We start from the raw sequence: 15,785 nt of genomic DNA on the forward strand, positions 1-15,785 counted from the left end.
ACAGAATTTGAAGATAAGTACAGCATTCTAGGCCTCAGGTGGCAAATGTTTTACTTAATAACAATAACAATTTCATTCCAGATCTATGGAGTAGAAAGAAGAAGAAGAAGAAGAAGAAGAAGAAGAAGAAGAAGAAGAAGAAGAAGAATACTTGTGTAACACAATTGCTGGTACAAAAAGGAACAGACATGGTTATTTGTTCATGAAAAATCAAATTTGAGAGTGTTTTCATTAATAATAATAATAATAATAATAATAATAATAATAATGACAATAATGATGACAATAATGATGATGAAGATGATAATAATATGATTGTATTATTTGACTCCAGACCAAATGGCACGGAGAATGTTTCCAAGGACAACAAACAACACTTTATGTTTATGAGGATGATTTATATACCACATTGATGGGAAGAGTTCCTTAATTTGAATGTCTGTTGACATAATGTCATCAGTGACATTTGAAATCTTATGTTGATGTTCTATATTATTGTGCCATTATAACACCATTAGAATGTGATGGAAGGACAATAACACCTCAATATGGCACTAATAATTAACATTAGTGCCATATTGGCAAAAAGAAAATATTACATGTTGTTCCCAATTGTGTCCTCCAGAGGGAGTCCTAATACCATTTTTTTAGACAGAATTTGTGGATTTGTGCTCACATTCTGTCTAAAAAATGGCATAATAGGCCTCAGGTGGCCAGTGTTTTTATTTAATGATAATAATAATTTGATTCCAGACCAATTAGGTAGGGAAAACTGGTTTAACACAATTTGTGGCATAAAAATGCACAGTTATTGCCATCCAGTTATGGAAAACAAAATGTATAAAGTGGTTTGATTAATGACAAAATGATCCTTATTGAGGAATACCAAATTGCGGACAGAATTTGAAGATAAGTACAGCATTCTAGGCCTCAGGTGGCAAATGTTTTACTTAATAACAATAACAATTTCATTCCAGATCTATGGAGTAGAAAGAAGAAGAAGAAGAAGAAGAAGAAGAAGAAGAAGAAGAAGAAGAAGAAGAAGAAGAAGACTTGTGTAACACAATTGCTGGTACAAAAAGGAACAGACATGGTTATTTGTTCATGAAAAATCAAATTTGAGAGTGTTTTCATTAATAATAATAATAATAATAATAATAATAATAATGACAATAATGATGACAATAATGATGATGAAGATGATAATAATATGATTGTATTATTTGACTCCAGACCAAATGGCACGGAGAATGTTTCCAAGGACAACAAACAACACTTTATGTTTATGAGGATGATTTATATACCACATTGATGGGAAGAGTTCCTTAATTTGAATGTCTGTTGACATAATGTCATCAGTGACATTTGAAATCTTATGTTGATGTTCTATATTATTGTGCCATTATAACACCATTAGAATGTGATGGAAGGACAATAACACCTCAATATGGCACTAATAATTAACATTAGTGCCATATTGGCAAAAAGAAAATATTACATGTTGTTCCCAATTGTGTCCTCCAGAGGGAGTCCTAATACCATTTTTTTAGACAGAATTTGTGGATTTGTGCTCACATTCTGTCTAAAAAATGGCATAATAGGCCTCAGGTGGCCAGTGTTTTTATTTAATGATAATAATAATTTGATTCCAGACCAATTAGGTAGGGAAAACTGGTTTAACACAATTTGTGGCATAAAAATGCACAGTTATTGCCATCCAGTTATGGAAAACAAAATGTATAAAGTGGTTTGATTAATGACAAAATGATCCTTATTGAGGAATACCAAATTGCGGACAGAATTTGAAGATAAGTACAGCATTCTAGGCCTCAGGTGGCAAATGTTTTACTTAATAACAATAACAATTTCATTCCAGATCTATGGAGTAGAAAGAAGAAGAAGAAGAAGAAGAAGAAGAAGAAGAAGACTGGTGTAACACAATTGCTGGTACAAAAAGGAACAGACATGGTTATTTGTTCATGAAAAATCAAATTTGAGAGTGTTTTCATTAATAATAATAATAATAATAATAATAATAATGACAATAATGATGACAATAATGATGATGAAGATGATAATAATATGATTGTATTATTTGACTCCAGACCAAATGGCACGGAGAATGTTTCCAAGGACAACAAACAACACTTTATGTTTATGAGGATGATTTATATACCACATTGATGGGAAGAGTTCCTTAATTTGAATGTCTGTTGACATAATGTCATCAGTGACATTTGAAATCTTATGTTGATGTTCTATATTATTGTGCCATTATAACACCATTAGAATGTGATGGAAGGACAATAACACCTCAATATGGCACTAATAATTAACATTAGTGCCATATTGGCAAAAAGAAAATATTACATGTTGTTCCCAATTGTGTCCTCCAGAGGGAGTCCTAATACCATTTTTTTAGACAGAATTTGTGGATTTGTGCTCACATTCTGTCTAAAAAATGGCATAATAGGCCTCAGGTGGCCAGTGTTTTTATTTAATGATAATAATAATTTGATTCCAGACCAATTAGGTAGGGAAAACTGGTTTAACACAATTTGTGGCATAAAAATGCACAGTTATTGCCATCCAGTTATGGAAAACAAAATGTATAAAGTGGTTTGATTAATGACAAAATGATCCTTATTGAGGAATACCAAATTGCGGACAGAATTTGAAGATAAGTACAGCATTCTAGGCCTCAGGTGGCAAATGTTTTACTTAATAACAATAACAATTTCATTCCAGATCTATGGAGTAGAAAGAAGAAGAAGAAGAAGAAGAAGAAGAAGAAGAAGAAGAAGAAGACTTGTGTAACACAATTGCTGGTACAAAAAGGAACAGACATGGTTATTTGTTCATGAAAAATCAAATTTGAGAGTGTTTTCATTAATAATAATAATAATAATAATGACAATAATGATGACAATAATGATGATGAAGATGATAATAATATGATTGTATTATTTGACTCCAGACCAAATGGCACGGAGAATGTTTCCAAGGACAACAAACAACACTTTATGTTTATGAGGATGATTTATATACCACATTGATGGGAAGAGTTCCTTAATTTGAATGTCTGTTGACATAATGTCATCAGTGACATTTGAAATCTTATGTTGATGTTCTATATTATTGTGCCATTATAACACCATTAGAATGTGATGGAAGGACAATAACACCTCAATATGGCACTAATAATTAACATTAGTGCCATATTGGCAAAAAGAAAATATTACATGTTGTTCCCAATTGTGTCCTCCAGAGGGAGTCCTAATACCATTTTTTTAGACAGAATTTGTGGATTTGTGCTCACATTCTGTCTAAAAAATGGCATAATAGGCCTCAGGTGGCCAGTGATTTTATTTAATGATAATAATAATTTGATTCCAGACCAATTAGGTAGGGAAAACTGGTTTAACACAATTTGTGGCATAAAAATGCACAGTTATTGCCATCCAGTTATGGAAAACAAAATGTATAAAGTGGTTTGATTAATGACAAAATGATCCTTATTGAGGAATACCAAATTGCGGACAGAATTTGAAGATAAGTACAGCATTCTAGGCCTCAGGTGGCAAATGTTTTACTTAATAACAATAACAATTTCATTCCAGATCTATGGAGTAGAAAGAAGAAGAAGAAGAAGAAGAAGAAGAAGAAGAAGAAGAAGAAGAAGAAGAAGAAGACTTGTGTAACACAATTGCTGGTACAAAAAGGAACAGACATGGTTATTTGTTCATGAAAAATCAAATTTGAGAGTGTTTTCATTAATAATAATAATAATAATAATAATAATAATGACAATAATGATGACAATAATGATGATGAAGATGATAATAATATGATTGTATTATTTGACTCCAGACCAAATGGCACGGAGAATGTTTCCAAGGACAACAAACAACACTTTATGTTTATGAGGATGATTTATATACCACATTGATGGGAAGAGTTCCTTAATTTGAATGTCTGTTGACATAATGTCATCAGTGACATTTGAAATCTTATGTTGATGTTCTATATTATTGTGCCATTATAACACCATTAGAATGTGATGGAAGGACAATAACACCTCAATATGGCACTAATAATTAACATTAGTGCCATATTGGCAAAAAGAAAATATTACATGTTGTTCCCAATTGTGTCCTCCAGAGGGAGTCCTAATACCATTTTTTTAGACAGAATTTGTGGATTTGTGCTCACATTCTGTCTAAAAAATGGCATAATAGGCCTCAGGTGGCCAGTGTTTTTATTTAATGATAATAATAATTTGATTCCAGACCAATTAGGTAGGGAAAACTGGTTTAACACAATTTGTGGCATAAAAATGCACAGTTATTGCCATCCAGTTATGGAAAACAAAATGTATAAAGTGGTTTGATTAATGACAAAATGATCCTTATTGAGGAATACCAAATTGCGGACAGAATTTGAAGATAAGTACAGCATTCTAGGCCTCAGGTGGCAAATGTTTTACTTAATAACAATAACAATTTCATTCCAGATCTATGGAGTAGAAAGAAGAAGAAGAAGAAGAAGAAGAAGAAGAAGAAGAAGAAGACTTGTGTAACACAATTGCTGGTACAAAAAGGAACAGACATGGTTATTTGTTCATGAAAAATCACATTTGAGAGTGTTTTCATTAATAATAATAATAATAATAATAATAATAATGACAATAATGATGACAATAATGATGATGAAGATGATAATAATATGATTGTATTATTTGACTCCAGACCAAATGGCACGGAGAATGTTTCCAAGGACAACAAACAACACTTTATGTTTATGAGGATGATTTATATACCACATTGATGGGAAGAGTTCCTTAATTTGAATGTCTGTTGACATAATGTCATCAGTGACATTTGAAATCTTATGTTGATGTTCTATATTATTGTGCCATTATAACACCATTAGAATGTGATGGAAGGACAATAACACCTCAATATGGCACTAATAATTAACATTAGTGCCATATTGGCAAAAAGAAAATATTACATGTTGTTCCCAATTGTGTCCTCCAGAGGGAGTCCTAATACCATTTTTTTAGACAGAATTTGTGGATTTGTGCTCACATTCTGTCTAAAAAATGGCATAATAGGCCTCAGGTGGCCAGTGTTTTTATTTAATGATAATAATAATTTGATTCCAGACCAATTAGGTAGGGAAAACTGGTTTAACACAATTTGTGGCATAAAAATGCACAGTTATTGCCATCCAGTTATGGAAAACAAAATGTATAAAGTGGTTTGATTAATGACAAAATGATCCTTATTGAGGAATACCAAATTGCGGACAGAATTTGAAGATAAGTACAGCATTCTAGGCCTCAGGTGGCAAATGTTTTACTTAATAACAATAACAATTTCATTCCAGATCTATGGAGTAGAAAGAAGAAGAAGAAGAAGAAGAAGAAGAAGAAGAAGAAGAAGAAGAAGAAGAAGAAGACTTGTGTAACACAATTGCTGGTACAAAAAGGAACAGACATGGTTATTTGTTCATGAAAAATCAAATTTGAGAGTGTTTTCATTAATAATAATAATAATAATAATAATAATAATGACAATAATGATGACAATAATGATGATGAAGATGATAATAATATGATTGTATTATTTGACTCCAGACCAAATGGCACGGAGAATGTTTCCAAGGACAACAAACAACACTTTATGTTTATGAGGATGATTTATATACCACATTGATGGGAAGAGTTCCTTAATTTGAATGTCTGTTGACATAATGTCATCAGTGACATTTGAAATCTTATGTTGATGTTCTATATTATTGTGCCATTATAACACCATTAGAATGTGATGGAAGGACAATAACACCTCAATATGGCACTAATAATTAACATTAGTGCCATATTGGCAAAAAGAAAATATTACATGTTGTTCCCAATTGTGTCCTCCAGAGGGAGTCCTAATACCATTTTTTTAGACAGAATTTGTGGATTTGTGCTCACATTCTGTCTAAAAAATGGCATAATAGGCCTCAGGTGGCCAGTGTTTTTATTTAATGATAATAATAATTTGATTCCAGACCAATTAGGTAGGGAAAACTGGTTTAACACAATTTGTGGCATAAAAATGCACAGTTATTGCCATCCAGTTATGGAAAACAAAATGTATAAAGTGGTTTGATTAATGACAAAATGATCCTTATTGAGGAATACCAAATTGCGGACAGAATTTGAAGATAAGTACAGCATTCTAGGCCTCAGGTGGCAAATGTTTTACTTAATAACAATAACAATTTCATTCCAGATCTATGGAGTAGAAAGAAGAAGAAGAAGAAGAAGAAGAAGAAGAAGAAGAAGAAGAAGAAGAAGAAGAAGAAGAAGACTTGTGTAACACAATTGCTGGTACAAAAAGGAACAGACATGGTTATTTGTTCATGAAAAATCAAATTTGAGAGTGTTTTCATTAATAATAATAATAATAATAATAATAATGACAATAATGATGACAATAATGATGATGAAGATGATAATAATATGATTGTATTATTTGACTCCAGACCAAATGGCACGGAGAATGTTTCCAAGGACAACAAACAACACTTTATGTTTATGAGGATGATTTATATACCACATTGATGGGAAGAGTTCCTTAATTTGAATGTCTGTTGACATAATGTCATCAGTGACATTTGAAATCTTATGTTGATGTTCTATATTATTGTGCCATTATAACACCATTAGAATGTGATGGAAGGACAATAACACCTCAATATGGCACTAATAATTAACATTAGTGCCATATTGGCAAAAAGAAAATATTACATGTTGTTCCCAATTGTGTCCTCCAGAGGGAGTCCTAATACCATTTTTTTAGACAGAATTTGTGGATTTGTGCTCACATTCTGTCTAAAAAATGGCATAATAGGCCTCAGGTGGCCAGTGTTTTTATTTAATGATAATAATAATTTGATTCCAGACCAATTAGGTAGGGAAAACTGGTTTAACACAATTTGTGGCATAAAAATGCACAGTTATTGCCATCCAGTTATGGAAAACAAAATGTATAAAGTGGTTTGATTAATGACAAAATGATCCTTATTGAGGAATACCAAATTGCGGACAGAATTTGAAGATAAGTACAGCATTCTAGGCCTCAGGTGGCAAATGTTTTACTTAATAACAATAACAATTTCATTCCAGATCTATGGAGTAGAAAGAAGAAGAAGAAGAAGAAGAAGAAGAAGAAGAAGAAGAAGACTTGTGTAACACAATTGCTGGTACAAAAAGGAACAGACATGGTTATTTGTTCATGAAAAATCAAATTTGAGAGTGTTTTCATTAATAATAATAATAATAATAATAATAATAATAATAATAATAATAATAAAAATAATAATAATGACAATAATGATGACAATAATGATGATGAAGATGATAATAATATGATTGTATTATTTGACTCCAGACCAAATGGCACGGAGAATGTTTCCAAGGACAACAAACAACACTTTATGTTTATGAGGATGATTTATATACCACATTGATGGGAAGAGTTCCTTAATTTGAATGTCTGTTGACATAATGTCATCAGTGACATTTGAAATCTTATGTTGATGTTCTATATTATTGTGCCATTATAACACCATTAGAATGTGATGGAAGGACAATAACACCTCAATATGGCACTAATAATTAACATTAGTGCCATATTGGCAAAAAGAAAATATTACATGTTGTTCCCAATTGTGTCCTCCAGAGGGAGTCCTAATACCATTTTTTTTAGACAGAATTTGTGGATTTGTGCTCACATTCTGTCTAAAAAATGGCATAATAGGCCTCAGGTGGCCAGTGTTTTTATTTAATGATAATAATAATTTGATTCCAGACCAATTAGGTAGGGAAAACTGGTTTAACACAATTTGTGGCATAAAAATGCACAGTTATTGCCATCCAGTTATGGAAAACAAAATGTATAAAGTGGTTTGATTAATGACAAAATGATCCTTATTGAGGAATACCAAATTGCGGACAGAATTTGAAGATAAGTACAGCATTCTAGGCCTCAGGTGGCAAATGTTTTACTTAATAACAATAACAATTTCATTCCAGATCTATGGAGTAGAAAGAAGAAGAAGAAGAAGAAGAAGAAGAAGAAGAAGACTTGTGTAACACAATTGCTGGTACAAAAAGGAACAGACATGGTTATTTGTTCATGAAAAATCAAATTTGAGAGTGTTTTCATTAATAATAATAATAATAATAATAATAATAATGACAATAATGATGACAATAATGATGATGAAGATGATAATAATATGATTGTATTATTTGACTCCAGACCAAATGGCACGGAGAATGTTTCCAAGGACAACAAACAACACTTTATGTTTATGAGGATGATTTATATACCACATTGATGGGAAGAGTTCCTTAATTTGAATGTCTGTTGACATAATGTCATCAGTGACATTTGAAATCTTATGTTGATGTTCTATATTATTGTGCCATTATAACACCATTAGAATGTGATGGAAGGACAATAACACCTCAATATGGCACTAATAATTAACATTAGTGCCATATTGGCAAAAAGAAAATATTACATGTTGTTCCCAATTGTGTCCTCCAGAGGGAGTCCTAATACCATTTTTTTAGACAGAATTTGTGGATTTGTGCTCACATTCTGTCTAAAAAATGGCATAATAGGCCTCAGGTGGCCAGTGTTTTTATTTAATGATAATAATAATTTGATTCCAGACCAATTAGGTAGGGAAAACTGGTTTAACACAATTTGTGGCATAAAAATGCACAGTTATTGCCATCCAGTTATGGAAAACAAAATGTATAAAGTGGTTTGATTAATGACAAAATGATCCTTATTGAGGAATACCAAATTGCGGACAGAATTTGAAGATAAGTACAGCATTCTAGGCCTCAGGTGGCAAATGTTTTACTTAATAACAATAACAATTTCATTCCAGATCTATGGAGTAGAAAGAAGAAGAAGAAGAAGAAGAAGAAGAAGAAGAAGAAGAAGAAGAAGAAGAAGAAGAAGAAGAAGAAGAAGACTTGTGTAACACAATTGCTGGTACAAAAAGGAACAGACATGGTTATTTGTTCATGAAAAATCAAATTTGAGAGTGTTTTCATTAATAATAATAATAATAATAATAATAATAATAATAATAATAATAATAATAATAATAATAATAATAATAAAAATAATAATAATGACAATAATGATGACAATAATGATGATGAAGATGATAATAATATGATTGTATTATTTGACTCCAGACCAAATGGCACGGAGAATGTTTCCAAGGACAACAAACAACACTTTATGTTTATGAGGATGATTTATATACCACATTGATGGGAAGAGTTCCTTAATTTGAATGTCTGTTGACATAATGTCATCAGTGACATTTGAAATCTTATGTTGATGTTCTATATTATTGTGCCATTATAACACCATTAGAATGTGATGGAAGGACAATAACACCTCAATATGGCACTAATAATTAACATTAGTGCCATATTGGCAAAAAGAAAATATTACATGTTGTTCCCAATTGTGTCCTCCAGAGGGAGTCCTAATACCATTTTTTTAGACAGAATTTGTGGATTTGTGCTCACATTCTGTCTAAAAAATGGCATAATAGGCCTCAGGTGGCCAGTGTTTTTATTTAATGATAATAATAATTTGATTCCAGACCAATTAGGTAGGGAAAACTGGTTTAACACAATTTGTGGCATAAAAATGCACAGTTATTGCCATCCAGTTATGGAAAACAAAATGTATAAAGTGGTTTGATTAATGACAAAATGATCCTTATTGAGGAATACCAAATTACGGACAGAATTTGAAGATAAGTACAGCATTCTAGGCCTCAGGTGGCAAATGTTTTACTTAATAACAATAACAATTTCATTCCAGATCTATGGAGTAGAAAGAAGAAGAAGAAGAAGAAGAAGAAGAAGAAGAAGAAGAAGAAGAAGAAGAAGAAGAAGAAGAAGAAGACTTGTGTAACACAATTGCTGGTACAAAAAGGAACAGACATGGTTATTTGTTCATGAAAAATCAAATTTGAGAGTGTTTTCATTAATAATAATAATAATAATAATAATAATAATAATAATAATAATAATAATGACAATAATGATGACAATAATGATGATGAAGATGATAATAATATGATTGTATTATTTGACTCCAGACCAAATGGCACGGAGAATGTTTCCAAGGACAACAAACAACACTTTATGTTTATGAGGATGATTTATATACCACATTGATGGGAAGAGTTCCTTAATTTGAATGTCTGTTGACATAATGTCATCAGTGACATTTGAAATCTTATGTTGATGTTCTATATTATTGTGCCATTATAACACCATTAGAATGTGATGGAAGGACAATAACACCTCAATATGGCACTAATAATTAACATTAGTGCCATATTGGCAAAAAGAAAATATTACATGTTGTTCCCAATTGTGTCCTCCAGAGGGAGTCCTAATACCATTTTTTTAGACAGAATTTGTGGATTTGTGCTCACATTCTGTCTAAAAAATGGCATAATAGGCCTCAGGTGGCCAGTGTTTTTATTTAATGATAATAATAATTTGATTCCAGACCAATTAGGTAGGGAAAACTGGTTTAACACAATTTGTGGCATAAAAATGCACAGTTATTGCCATCCAGTTATGGAAAACAAAATGTATAAAGTGGTTTGATTAATGACAAAATGATCCTTATTGAGGAATACCAAATTGCGGACAGAATTTGAAGATAAGTACAGCATTCTAGGCCTCAGGTGGCAAATGTTTTACTTAATAACAATAACAATTTCATTCCAGATCTATGGAGTAGAAAGAAGAAGAAGAAGAAGAAGAAGAAGAAGAAGAAGAAGAAGAAGAAGAAGACTTGTGTAACACAATTGCTGGTACAAAAAGGAACAGACATGGTTATTTGTTCATGAAAAATCAAATTTGAGAGTGTTTTCATTAATAATAATAATAATAATAATAATAATAATAATGACAATAATGATGACAATAATGATGATGAAGATGATAATAATATGATTGTATTATTTGACTCCAGACCAAATGGCACGGAGAATGTTTCCAAGGACAACAAACAACACTTTATGTTTATGAGGATGATTTATATACCACATTGATGGGAAGAGTTCCTTAATTTGAATGTCTGTTGACATAATGTCATCAGTGACATTTGAAATCTTATGTTGATGTTCTATATTATTGTGCCATTATAACACCATTAGAATGTGATGGAAGGACAATAACACCTCAATATGGCACTAATAATTAACATTAGTGCCATATTGGCAAAAAGAAAATATTACATGTTGTTCCCAATTGTGTCCTCCAGAGGGAGTCCTAATACCATTTTTTTAGACAGAATTTGTGGATTTGTGCTCACATTCTGTCTAAAAAATGGCATAATAGGCCTCAGGTGGCCAGTGTTTTTATTTAATGATAATAATAATTTGATTCCAGACCAATTAGGTAGGGAAAACTGGTTTAACACAATTTGTGGCATAAAAATGCACAGTTATTGCCATCCAGTTATGGAAAACAAAATGTATAAAGTGGTTTGATTAATGACAAAATGATCCTTATTGAGGAATACCAAATTGCGGACAGAATTTGAAGATAAGTACAGCATTCTAGGCCTCAGGTGGCAAATGTTTTACTTAATAACAATAACAATTTCATTCCAGATCTATGGAGTAGAAAGAAGAAGAAGAAGAAGAAGAAGAAGAAGAAGAAGAAGAAGAAGAAGACTTGTGTAACACAATTGCTGGTACAAAAAGGAACAGACATGGTTATTTGTTCATGAAAAATCAAATTTGAGAGTGTTTTCATTAATAATAATAATAATAATAATAATAATAATGACAATAATGATGACAATAATGATGATGAAGATGATAATAATATGATTGTATTATTTGACTCCAGACCAAATGGCACGGAGAATGTTTCCAAGGACAACAAACAACACTTTATGTTTATGAGGATGATTTATATACCACATTGATGGGAAGAGTTCCTTAATTTGAATGTCTGTTGACATAATGTCATCAGTGACATTTGAAATCTTATGTTGATGTTCTATATTATTGTGCCATTATAACACCATTAGAATGTGATGGAAGGACAATAACACCTCAATATGGCACTAATAATTAACATTAGTGCCATATTGGCAAAAAGAAAATATTACATGTTGTTCCCAATTGTGTCCTCCAGAGGGAGTCCTAATACCATTTTTTTAGACAGAATTTGTGGATTTGTGCTCACAGTCTGTCTAAAAAATGGCATAATAGGCCTCAGGTGGCCAGTGTTTTTATTTAATGATAATAATAATTTGATTCCAGACCAATTAGGTAGGGAAAACTGGTTTAACACAATTTGTGGCATAAAAATGCACAGTTATTGCCATCCAGTTATGGAAAACAAAATGTATAAAGTGGTTTGATTAATGACAAAATGATCCTTATTGAGGAATACCAAATTGCGGACAGAATTTGAAGATAAGTACAGCATTCTAGGCCTCAGGTGGCAAATGTTTTACTTAATAACAATAACAATTTCATTCCAGATCTATGGAGTAGAAAGAAGAAGAAGAAGAAGAAGAAGAAGAAGAAGAAGAAGAAGAAGAAGAAGAAGAAGAAGAAGAAGACTTGTGTAACACAATTGCTGGTACAAAAAGGAACAGACATGGTTATTTGTTCATGAAAAATCAAATTTGAGAGTGTTTTCATTAATAATAATAATAATAATAATAATAATGATGACAATAATGATGACAATAATGATGATGAAGATGATAATAATATGATTGTATTATTTGACTCCAGACCAAATGGCACGGAGAATGTTTCCAAGGACAACAAACAACACTTTATGTTTATGAGGATGATTTATATACCACATTGATGGGAAGAGTTCCTTAATTTGAATGTCTGTTGACATAATGTCATCAGTGACATTTGAAATCTTATGTTGATGTTCTATATTATTGTGCCATTATAACACCATTAGAATGTGATGGAAGGACAATAACACCTCAATATGGCACTAATAATTAACATTAGTGCCATATTGGCAAAAAGAAAATATTACATGTTGTTCCCAATTGTGTCCTCCAGAGGGAGTCCTAATACCATTTTTTTAGACAGAATTTGTGGATTTGTGCTCACAGTCTGTCTAAAAAATGGCATAATAGGCCTCAGGTGGCCAGTGTTTTTATTTAATGATAATAATAATTTGATTCCAGACCAATTAGGTAGGGAAAACTGGTTTAACACAATTTGTGGCATAAAAATGCACAGTTATTGCCATCCAGTTATGGAAAACAAAATGTATAAAGTGGTTTGATTAATGACAAAATGATCCTTATTGAGGAATACCAAATTGCGGACAGAATTTGAAGATAAGTACAGCATTCTAGGCCTCAGGTGGCAAATGTTTTACTTAATAACAATAACAATTTCATTCCAGATCTATGGAGTAGAAAGAAGAAGAAGAAGAAGAAGAAGAAGAAGAAGAAGAAGAAGAAGAAGAAGAAGAAGAAGAAGAAGACTTGTGTAACACAATTGCTGGTACAAAAAGGAACAGACATGGTTATTTGTTCATGAAAAATCAAATTTGAGAGTGTTTTCATTAATAATAATAATAATAATAATAATAATGATGACAATAATGATGACAATAATGATGATGAAGATGATAATAATATGATTGTATTATTTGACTCCAGACCAAATGGCACGGAGAATGTTTCCAAGGACAACAAACAACACTTTATGTTTATGAGGATGATTTATATACCACATTGATGGGAAGAGTTCCTTAATTTGAATGTCTGTTGACATAATGTCATCAGTGACATTTGAAATCTTATGTTGATGTTCTATATTATTGTGCCATTATAACACCATTAGAATGTGATGGAAGGACAATAACACCTCAATATGGCACTAATAATTAACATTAGTGCCATATTGGCAAAAAGAAAATATTACATGTTGTTCCCAATTGTGTCCTCCAGAGGGAGTCCTAATACCATTTTTTTAGACAGAATTTGTGGATTTGTGCTCACATTCTGTCTAAAAAATGGCATAATAGGCCTCAGGTGGCCAGTGTTTTTATTTAATGATAATAATAATTTGATTCCAGACCAATTAGGTAGGGAAAACTGGTTTAACACAATTTGTGGCATAAAAATGCACAGTTATTGCCATCCAGTTATGGAAAACAAAATGTATAAAGTGGTTTGATTAATGACAAAATGATCCTTATTGAGGAATACCAAATTGCGGACAGAATTTGAAGATAAGTACAGCATTCTAGGCCTCAGGTGGCAAATGTTTTACTTAATAACAATAACAATTTCATTCCAGATCTATGGAGTAGAAAGAAGAAGAAGAAGAAGAAGAAGAAGAAGAAGAAGAAGAAGAAGAAGAAGAAGAAGAAGAAGACTTGTGTAACACAATTGCTGGTACAAAAAGGAACAGACATGGTTATTTGTTCATGAAAAATCAAATTTGAGAGTGTTTTCATTAATAATAATAATAATAATAATAATAATGATGACAATAATGATGACAATAATGATGATGAAGATGATAATAATATGATTGTATTATTTGACTCCAGACCAAATGGCACGGAGAATGTTTCCAAGGACAACAAACAACACTTTATGTTTATGAGGATGATTTATATACCACATTGATGGGAAGAGTTCCTTAATTTGAATGTCTGTTGACATAATGTCATCAGTGACATTTGAAATCTTATGTTGATGTTCTATATTATTGTGCCATTATAACACCATTAGAATGTGATGGAAGGACAATAACACCTCAATATGGCACTAATAATTAACATTAGTGCCATATTGGCAAAAAGAAAATATTACATGTTGTTCCCAATTGTGTCCTCCAGAGGGAGTCCTAATACCATTTTTTTAGACAGAATTTGTGGATTTGTGCTCACAGTCTGTCTAAAAAATGGCATAATAGGCCTCAGGTGGCCAGTGTTTTTATTTAATGATAATAATAATTTGATTCCAGACCAATTAGGTAGGGAAAACTGGTTTAACACAATTTGTGGCATAAAAATGCACAGTTATTGCCATCCAGTTATGGAAAACAAAATGTATAAAGTGGTTTGATTAATGACAAAATGATCCTTATTGAGGAATACCAAATTGCGGACAGAATTTGAAGATAAGTACAGCATTCTAGGCCTCAGGTGGCAAATGTTTTACTTAATAACAATAACAATTTCATTCCAGATCTATGGAGTAGAAAGAAGAAGAAGAAGAAGAAGAAGAAGAAGAAGAAGAAGAAGAAGAAGAAGAAGAAGAAGAAGAAGAAGACTTGTGTAACACAATTGCTGGTACAAAAAGGAACAGACATGGTTATTTGTTCATGAAAAATCAAATTTGAGAGTGTTTTCATTAATAATAATAATAATAATAATAATAATAATGATGACAATAATGATGACAATAATGATGATGAAGATGATAATAATATGATTGTATTATTTGACTCCAGACCAAATGGCACGGAGAATGTTTCCAAGGACAACAAACAACACTTTATGTTTATGAGGATGATTTATATACCACATTGATGGGAAGAGTTCCTTAATTTGAATGTCTGTTGACATAATGTCATCAGTGACATTTGAAATCTTATGTTGATGTTCTATATTATTGTGCCATTATAACACCATTAGAATGTGATGGAAGGAC

Source organism: Lutjanus erythropterus, chromosome 11, assembly GCF_056507025.1.
Source record: "Lutjanus erythropterus isolate fLutEry1 chromosome 11, fLutEry1.hap2, whole genome shotgun sequence".
In the NCBI taxonomy this organism is placed as follows: Eukaryota; Metazoa; Chordata; class Actinopteri; order Lutjaniformes; family Lutjanidae; genus Lutjanus; species Lutjanus erythropterus.